We start from the raw sequence: 9469 nt of genomic DNA, 5'->3' as shown, positions 1-9469 counted from the left end.
CTCTGCTGCCCAGGAGGGTCCCTAGTGCAGGGGTTTGCAGATGGCAATGTAGCGGTCATAGGACATGATGGTGACGAGACAAAACTCTCCTGTGACTAAGAAGAGAAGGAGAAAGATCTGGGCAGTACATCCTGAGTAGATGTCCCTGTTGTCCCAGAGGGAATTGGACATGGCTTTGTGGAGAGTGGTGGAGATGGAGCCCAGGCGGAGGAGGGAGAGGTTGAGGAGGAAGAAGTACATGGGGGCATGCGGGTGGTGGTCACAGGCGATGGCGGTGATGATGAGGCCATTGCCCAGGAGGGAAGCCAGGGAGATGGCCAGGAAGAGCCAGAAGTGCCAGAGCTGCAGCTCCCACTTTTCTGTTGAAGCTTCTGTTGGCCATTTGCTTCCTCTGGGTCATGGGGCCCTGCCCAATGAAGAAAAGTTAGTGAAAGTTTAGGATTGACTGCTCTGGGCAATGCTTTCTCCATTTCTGACAGAACCCCCACCCCCCCCAGCCTCTGTCCTTCCAGAAAGACCTTCAGGCAGCTCCCGGGCTGGAGCTCTGTGTTTACTGGCTGAAGGGGCAGTGGGGAGCAAGGCATTGTGCTGTGGGCTCTGCAGGAGTCAGTCCTGCTGTGCCCCAAAAGGCAGAGAGGAACCTGCAGTGATCGCTGGTTAACTCCACTCCTGAAATCCAGGAGATTTCAGCCTTGTCCCTCCCAGGCCCCCCGGCTGCAGAGCAGAGCTGTGGGGCTTTGCTCTTCTGGCTTTGGCTCCTGCTGCCCTGTCTTACCTGAGGAGTGTGTGCTGAAGGCAGACAGCCTGGACGTTCTGTTGCACTACAAGTGCTCCATGGAGAGTCTGGGGGTGCAAACAGGCAGAGCCTTAGTGCAGAGTGAGGAGAGCCAGGCTGGCCATCAGACTTGCTCTCAGCTGCCCCGTGCTTGCACCTCTGGAATCTGCGTTACTGATTTGTTATTACTTTGAGCTGATTTTAATGATTTTTGGTGATTTGGAGTTAAATAAGGAATGATTTAGAGTAACTATACAACCAGTTATGCTGCTACAAAGTCCTTTGTAAAGTCCCAGGCTAAGGCCACGTAGACTAGTGATCATCATCAACCAGATTTCTAGTCAAAGAATAAGTCTCACAATGAGGTGCCATTGTTAGACTGTGTGGTCAGGACCATTTATTGCCCTGTAGACCAGGTGTCATAAAAGTGACATTGTGAAAGGGCCTCGAAGCATGTAAAATCACAATGTGAGCCAAAATCCTTGGGTCAAGGGCATTGGAGGGTCTTTCTTTTAGGTCAGTCATCCGTGGTGGTCGCAAAAGCGGCCCCCGACTCATTTCAGGACTCAAGTGCACGTGACCGGAAAGAGGTGGGAATAAGAAAATGAGTTACGGGAATTATCATGTTTATGCATGAGAACTTGATTAATATGTTAAATTAAAATAATTTTGTTACTATTAATATTATTTAAATACAATAATAACAACGTATAGTGTTATAACTCCCACCTCCTCGTCCAGTTCAAAGCCGCCCTCAAACAAGCACAAGGCTCTGCAATCAGCTCCAGTAACGACTTCTGCCGCAAGTTCCGGGTGAGCCCAGGCGCTGCCAGTACCTCCAGTGCCACCGCCAACCTGCTGCTGGCATTTGGCGGGTGCTGGTTGTGCTGCTTCCAGCGTCGTTTTCCCCATAGCTCAACTGTCCCTTGGCCATGGAGAGAATCGAGCAGGACTGACCCATCACCATCAAGGACGACAAGGGCAACCTCAACCGCTGCATCGCTGGTATGGTCTCCGTACGGTGCCGGGGGGCTGCTGGCACTCGGTTTTGGTGGTTTTGGCAGGGTGGGAAGGGTCATGATTGAGCGAAAGGCTCCTTCTCTGGCAGCTCTTCATCACAGTGATGGACAAGCTGTGCCTGGAGATCTGAGCCATGGGCGAGGTAAGGGCCCCGCAGCAGCGCCGGGAGCCCTGGTTTGGCGATGCCGACGTACCCCAAAATTCACTCCCTAGATCCAGCCAGACCTATGGGAGCTGATGGAGACGATGAACCGGATGAGCCACCTGCCCCCCGACTTCGAGGGGAGGCGGAAAGTCAACCAATGGTGAGTGCTGGTGGGCCGGCACCGTTACCGGCACCATTTTCGATGGGGAGGGGCCAGCGTGCCGCTGATGTAGCCCCCCTCGCCACGTCCTCCCAGGCTCCAGACGCTCAGCAGGATGTCGGCATCGGATGAGCTGGATGATTCCCAGGTCCAGCAAATGTTGTTCGACCCTGAATCTGCCTACAACACCTTCAACCGCTTCCTCCCCTCCTGAGCCGCCCCCGGCATGTGCCGGCACCACCGGTCCCCCTCCCAGTCCTCTGCTCCCAGTCCTTACTGGTGTTCAGGGGAAGCTGGGGACAAGAAACTCCTTATCTGTCACCTGCCCGGCAAGCGCCGGTAACACCAAAACCACCAGTCACGTTGATAAATACGGTGTGTAATGGCTGCGCTGGTTAAAACCGCGAGGAGCCGGTTAAAACCGCAAGCTCTTGTGGAAGAGCTTTCGGTGCCACATGACGGCCACACCGGCGGGACCGTGCTGGATTCATTCGGCGGGACCGTGCTGGATTCATTCGGCGTCTGGCCAGGGGCTGGGCCGGACGTGCTGACCGCAGAGGTGGAAATCCCGGATTTTGCCGGCGATTCTGGCCCCGGTTGCGGCGTCCAACGGAGGGTCGCAGCCTGAGGGGAGGGGCTGCCATTAGCTCGCCGGGGCTGGGGGGAGTTGCCGGTGCCGATGCCAAAAAATCCAGGGAAACCAGACCTGGGCACATGGGGAGGCACCTGCAGCGCAGGGAGGGGGGATGGCAAAAGGGTCCCCCCTGTCCTTGTCCCCTATTTTGTCCCCCAAGGGGGTCCCTTTTGTTCCTAAATCTCGGCCTCTCACCCCTAAACTCAGTCTCTGTCCCCTAAACCCACTTTCCATCCCCAGAACTTTCTCTTCTGACCCCAAAACCTGCCCTCTGTCCCCTAAACCTCCTCCTCCGTTCCCTAAACCCAGTTTCCGTCCCTAAACCTGCTCTCTGTCCCTAAACCTCCTCCTCTGTCCCCTAAACCTCATCTGCCATCCCCTAAACTCAGTCTCTGTCCTTAAACCCACCCTCCGTCCCTAAACTTCCTCCTCCGTCCCCAGTCTACATCCCTTAAACCCAGTCTCCATCCCTAAACCTCCTCCTCCATCCCCTAAACCCTGCCCTCCGGACGGAGCCGGTGGCACCACCGTGCTCCTGTGCCAGAGCCAGGTCTCCCTTGGGGAGGGGGAGGATCCTTGTGCCAGGGTGCCCCCCAAATCCTCTCTGTCCCCCACCAACATGTCCCCTTGGCCCATGGCCTCACCTGACTACCTCCAGGATGTCACCGTCACCCAGGCAGTTCCCGGAGAGCGTGAGGTGACTCAGGGCTCACCCCTCCTGTGGGAAGAGCACCCCGAAACCAGTACAATCCTGGCCGGCACCCCGCAGCGAGCCAGAGGGGGGGGGGGGGGGCGTGGGTGTCCCCCACCTTGTCCCCGTGTCCCCTCTCTCCTGCACCAGATACTTGCCGAGTGCTACGGTAAGGGGTCACAGGCCTGGCAGGGACAGAGCCCAACTCCAACCAGACGAAGTTGCGGCACGGGAGGCTCCCGAGGAGCTGCGTCAGCCCTGCCGGGCCCAGGGCGTTGCAGGACAAGGCCAGAGTCTGCAGCTGTGGCGGTCCTGGGGTTGGGCAAAGGTTTAGGCTCCAATGGTTTAGGCGCCGATGGTTTAGGCTCAGTGGCAGGTGCTTACCGGCAAGGGTGAAGGCATTGGTGGAGCCGCAGGCCTGCAGGCGCATCATGGTGAGGGCCAGGCAGCTCTGCAGCAGCTGGGGCAGCGGCTGGCAGCTGGAGTCACCCAGGTGGTTCAGCTTAGGTCCAGCTCTTCTAGGCTCTGCTGGGGCAGAGGAGGAGGTTTAGGGGATGGAGGAAGAGGTTTTGGGGACAAAGATTGGGTTCAGGGAAGAGAGGAGGAGGTTTAGGGGACATAGACTGGGTTTAGGGGATGGAGACTGGGTTTAAGGGATGGAGAGTGAGATTTAGGAGACAGAAGGCAGGTTTAGGGAATGAGGAAGACATTTGGGGGGCTGATGAAGAGACTTAGGGAACAAAGGCAGGGTTTGGGGTGGGTTGAAGAGATTTGGGGGGAACAAGATTGTGGGGAGACAAAGAAATTTGGGGGATGGATGTGAGAAGTTTAGAGGATGGATGAAGAGATTTGGGGGTGATATGAGGTTTAGGGGACACAGAAGAAGTTTGGGGGTGACATGTTTAGGGGGTGCAAAAGAGGTTTGGGGACAAAGAAATTTGGGGGATAATGAAATTTGGGGGATGTGTTGTGGGCGGATATTGGACCTGCACAACTCTATGAGAGTTATATCCAGCAAAGTTGTTTATTTTTCCAGTAGTACATACTTATGCTCTCGCCAAAGCTCTTACTTCATAATTAGCAAATCAGCAATTAGACAGTTATCAGCCTTTTCTCCTATCAGCATAAGACCGCTCTAACACGCTCTGTGCAGACCAATCAACTTCTTGTTCATGCGCTGTTCACGCGGTAGTAACTTCTCACAGTTCAGTACTTTTCCACAGTTTAGTGTTGCAGCTGTTCGCTGTTTTCCTCTGCCACATTAGCACAGCTCAGCAGTCTCTTATCTTTCTCCCAAGGCCTGTTTTTCATCAAAGCCTGGCTAGTTTCTCAGAGGCTGTGCAAGGCTGACAGGCCGATGCCTCCCACATCTCCCCCTTCTTTGTTTTATAGCTTCACCTGCAAGAGTTGTTTCAGAGCTTTATCAATTAAGGTTTAGAAAAACTTCAAAAAACATAGTATACCTAAAACAATTTACAAAAGGCTAAAAATAAAACAGCAGTTACAGTTACTAGTTGAAAAGACTAGGACAGTCTTTGACTAAGGAAAATAAGGAAGATACAGAATGGCACACTTACTTAATGGGGTACTAATATTCAGATCCGCAATTGCTGGGGAACCCTGGATGCAGCGAGAATTTAGAGTAGCCTTCCTCGCAAACTGGAAATCCTACGTGATGCGTCCATCCGTAGGTGAGGCATCCAACATCGCTGCAAGCAGGTCCAGCCTCTAAATCAACAGGCCAAAATAACCGGCAATTTTCTTTGAGCGGAAACATCTGATCTCATCCTCCTGTTGGGTTCCACCCAGAGCCTGGCCACCACTCAAGGGGGAAAATCAAGGGAGTTTCTAATAAGGTTAAACACTTGAGTTCTTAATTCTTAATATTGTTAAACAAGGAAAGTTGAATACACACATTCTTACAGCATTTCATCCTTATTAATAACTACATTTTGTCTAAGCTACATTTTTCACTGGTCACTAATAAGCTTATATATTTCATTAAGGAGTTGCAATCACTGTTAGCATTTTCTCTTAAAAGAGTTGGCAACCATAGTATGATTAAGGACAGAGATAGTGTATTTTGTCCTATTACAGTAACAAGCATTACCCATACATTCTGCTTAAATGATCAGTCGAAGAGACAGCGAACTGTTGGCACAGGGGCGTCCACAACACCCACAGCCGGCTCCTGAGTGTCCACCAAAAGCTGCCTCTCACGCCTCAGGTATGGTTGCACACATTCTGCCGGTAATCACTGGGGACTGTGATCTGTGGAGACACAAGCATAGCCTCTTCCCCAGGTTATTAAAGGATATGGTCCTTCCCAGTTACACTTTTCAGGTTTTTTGCTAACACTTGAGCCTTGCCCTGGACTTCTTGTTGATCTGATATCTGCAACGAGAAGTGATGCAATATTGATGGCACCTGTGAGACAGGGGAAATGTTCAAAAAGTTCATGGCATATAATGCCTTATTTAGCCTTTTGTGAGGTGTAGATTGATACCCTCCATCTCCCCCCTTTTTGTTGTTGTAAGAGATGCTTTAGTGTGCCATGCGTACGCTCCACAATGGCCTGTCTGGTCGGTGAGTGGGGAATGCCAGTCAGGTCTTGACTCCCCACTGTATGGCAGGACGCTAACACTGCTCCAGAAAAGGTATCAACAGACACATGTACATATTTTAACATTCCAAATGCAGCAAAGTGAGTGACATCAGATTGGTATAATTCTGAGGAGATGAGTCCCCGAGGGTTGACAGCACTAGCTGTTGAAGAGAGGGAGTCCTCTGGTATTCAGGGCAAGTCGCAATGATGTCTTTAGCCTGATCCTTGATAAAGAAAACTGGTTTTGTATTGTTCTGGCATTTTGGTGGAAAAATGCATGTGAAAGCCGAGCTTGCTCAAAGACATTTGTATTAGCCACTATAACATGTGCATAGTAACCAGAACAATGATACACACAGGTTCCTGACCAGCAAGTAATAGTAGGTGCTGCCTACCTTTCATGATCAGTTTGGCAAACATTTCTGGACGAGTCGTGACCGTCTTGTACATTTGGTGTGACAAAAGAAAAAACAAAACAAAACAAAACAAATCCATTCAAGAATAACAAGAGGGTCACTAAGTGTTTCATCCTACTGAAACAGCAGAGCATAGGGCTGCCCTGGAGGGTTAAATAATATCAGTTGATACGGATGGCCGGGCACACATCGCGATGCTCGTGTTTCTGAGATGGCATTAGCTACACGGTGGAGATCTTGATTCGCTTTCTCTGAAAGTACTCTAGGTGATGTCAGTGAAGGATCTCCTCGCAAAATATTAAATAAGCTATGCAGATCATCATTAGTTAGGCCCAACAATGGCCGTATCCAATTTATGGTTCCCAACAGTTTCTGTAAATCATTTAAATCTTAACATCAGTTTTAAGTGTAACCTGTTGCGGGACAATGGTCTGTTCACAAATTCTCCACCCCAAGTACTGCCACGGTGATGATCGCTGTACCTTTTCAGGTGCCATTTGAGATACTGAGTCTTTGGTTAAATCAAGAGCCTTTTCCATGATCTCCTGTGTTTCTGCTGCTATGAGGATGTCATCCATATAATGATATATAACAGCCTAGGGGACCTGCATTCTAACAGAGCTCAAAGCCTTTGCAACAAACCACTGACACATCGTGGGATTATTTTTCATGCCTTATGGTAAAACAACCCAGTGGTACCATCTTGCAGGTTCGCTAACATTAATACTGGAAACAGAGAAGGCAAATTTAGGTGCATCATCTGGATGCAAGGGAATGGTAAAAAACCCAATCCTTTAGATCAGTTATTACAAGATGCCAGTTTTGGGAATCGTTGTTGGGGAGGGCATTCCTGGCTGTAACGTACCCATATCCTCCATGGCATCATTAATGTGTCAGAGATCATGTAAAAGTCACCATTTACCACTTTTCTTTAAAATAACAAACACCAGATAGTTCCAAGGACTGGTGGTAGGTACGATATGTCCTGCACTTAATTGTTCCTGAACTAAATCATTAAGGTGGCACAACTTTTCCATTGGCAAGGGCCACTGACCCACCCACACAGGTGATTCTGTTTTCCAGGTTAGTTTCAGGGTGGGTTTCAGGGTGGTTGTGCTGCAGTGTCAATTAAGACAAATTTGATCCAATTTGAGTTCCCCATTGAGCCATACAGTCACGACTCCACGATGTAATAGGGGTTTCCAATATAAATGGATGAATATTTGCTACCCAATTTTCTGGGCCCCTTACATGAATGAGATCTTTGCTTTGAAATGTTACAGCATGACCACCAACCCCGAGCTAACAGCCAATCTGCTCAGATATTATGGTCACATCTGCACCAGTATCTAAAATGCCTGTCAGTTCAACAGATTCTTCTGCTTTAGTGAGGGTACATTTTACCAGAGGTCAACCTTGAGTCACTGTCTGAGCCCAAAATATTTGAGGAGTACCTGCTGATCCAAATCCTGAGTCACCCCGGCTTCTTGGCATACTATTAGGGGGAGCCGCAGTAAGATAAACAAGCTGAGCAATTTTTGACCCTTTTGTTACTGAACACGGGGGTAACAAGGGTCCAGGCCATAATTCTGATTTCCCCTTCATAATTGGCATCTATGACCCCTAGTAAAATGAACAACCCCTGTAAGGTTGTAGATGATCTTCCCTGTAATAATGCTCTCTTTTTTTTTTCCTTTTTTCTTTCTTTTTTTTTTCTTTTTTTTTTTTTTCCCCATTTCCCAACAGTCTATATACTCCTGTTAGTATCAAGGATACCGTGGTATCTAATGATGTTACTGACTCAGAGGCTGCTAAGTCCACGCCTGATCGGTATCGACTAAATTATTATAAACCACCACTGATTGTAATATTTGATTAGTGTCTTTTTGTTCACACTTGCGCCTGGAAGTCCCCCTATCTTCTTCCAGCGTTTAAAAATACAGCCTAGGGGACTCTTTTTGACTATTCCCCTGCTCTGGCCGCTTCCCATCTTGTCTATTTTACCTTAAAACGCTACCTGATTAAGCTGACAATATCCCCCTCAGGCAGATGGTACAAGGGTGCACTCTCTCCACAGACTATGTACCTAAATTCAAGACAACAATTAACACAGAATTACTGCCTCCTGCTAGAGGAGATATTTCACCTATGACACTTAAAACACTGAGCACAAACAGGCAGCACTGATGACCCAGCGGGCGTGCCCTAGGGCCCTCTGTACTAAGGAATGTTAACTGGTCCTGCACTACCCCCCCACTGGTACAGAGTCTGCCCTGCGCTTCGTTCCTCTGCAGCCGCTTCCCTCACGGGACAACGGAACTGCGGGTCAGAGAACTCCGCACTCCGCATCTGCAGCTGGGCTGCGTCTCACACGCACAAAACAATCACACAACCAAGAGGCCCCTTACACTTATTACTCGCACAACATAAAATGACAAATACTACAAACATCAAAACACCATTAAGAATATATAAAGCCATTGCTAGTTGATTATGTGGTGCGTCCAGAAAATTCCCCCTTCTTTGTTTTAAAATCAAGGCCTTTAGTGTACTGACCATCAGAAAGGTTTAAAGTTATTCCTTTTAGAATGGACAAGGGACTCCGTATCACAGTGTCAGCACCTTCTGTAAAAACTGCCACTTTTGGCGTTCGGGGGAGGCGGGACGGACGATCGCGCGGTGCCAGATGGCCGCAGGCAGTCGCTCCATGGCAGGGGGGGCTTGGGGAGGCCCGGGGCCGCTGCCACCAACTCCGTGCTTTAAGAGTGTCTGAAACCAACTTCCAAGTGGTCACTAGCTCACTCGCATGCTGATTCCCCTTGGAAATAGCATCCCACAACCGTTCACTTATTTCAGCCCATTTTGCTGGTTCAAAGGTTGTGAGGGTATCAGCAGGATAGCCGTGGTTTCTGCACCATATAAGTAACCTTCGTACAGAAGTTTCATTATAGGTTATCCCTCTCTTAGAGAGTATATGCAGCAGGAGTCTGATAGTGGCCGTCTCTTCTGCGGACTTGTTCTGC

General features: G+C 49.6%; 1 pseudogene; it reads left to right on the top strand.

Annotated features, from left to right (window-relative positions):
• Positions 1-268: 268 nt before the first annotated feature.
• On the top strand, positions 269-2314 carry LOC141917525 (vacuolar protein sorting-associated protein 28 homolog; annotated as a pseudogene).
• Positions 2315-9469: the final 7155 nt, after the last annotated feature.

This window comes from Strix aluco, chromosome 39 (genome assembly GCF_031877795.1).
Source record: "Strix aluco isolate bStrAlu1 chromosome 39, bStrAlu1.hap1, whole genome shotgun sequence".
NCBI classification, from domain to species: Eukaryota; Metazoa; Chordata; class Aves; order Strigiformes; family Strigidae; genus Strix; species Strix aluco.
The sequence above is the reverse complement of the archived record's forward strand: the minus strand, read 5'-3'. Positions and strand labels throughout refer to the sequence as shown.